Below are 511 nucleotides of genomic sequence, written 5' to 3' on the forward strand. Positions count from 1 at the left end.
CCCCTCTGTCTTTGTGCCCCCTCTGTCTCTGTGTCCCCTGTGTCTCTGTGCCCCTGTGCCTCTGTGCCCCCTGTGTCTCTGTGCCCCTTGTGTCTCTGTGCCCCCTCTGTCTCTGTGCCCCCTCTGTCTCTGTGCCCCCTCTGTCTCTGTGCCCCCTGTGTCTTTGTGCCCCCTCTGTCTCTGTGTCCCTTGTGTCTCTGTGCCCCTTGTGTCTTTGTGCCCCCTCTGTCTCTGTACCCCCTCTGTCTCTGTGCCCCCTGTGTCTCTGTGCCCCCTGTGTCTCTGTGCCCCCTGTGTCTCTGTGCCCCCTGTGTCTCTGTACCCCCTGTGTCTCTGTGCCCCCTCTGTCTCTGTACCCCTTGTGTCTTTGTGCCCCCTGTGTCTCTGTGCCCCCTGTGTCTTTGTGCCCCCTCTGTCTCTGTGTCCCCTGTGTCTCTGTGCCCCTGTGCCTCTGTGCCCCCTGTGTCTCTGTGCCCCTTGTGTCTCTGTGCCCCCTCTGTCTCTGTGCCCC

Source organism: Dendropsophus ebraccatus, chromosome 15, assembly GCF_027789765.1.
Source record: "Dendropsophus ebraccatus isolate aDenEbr1 chromosome 15, aDenEbr1.pat, whole genome shotgun sequence".
NCBI classification, from domain to species: domain Eukaryota; kingdom Metazoa; phylum Chordata; class Amphibia; order Anura; family Hylidae; genus Dendropsophus; species Dendropsophus ebraccatus.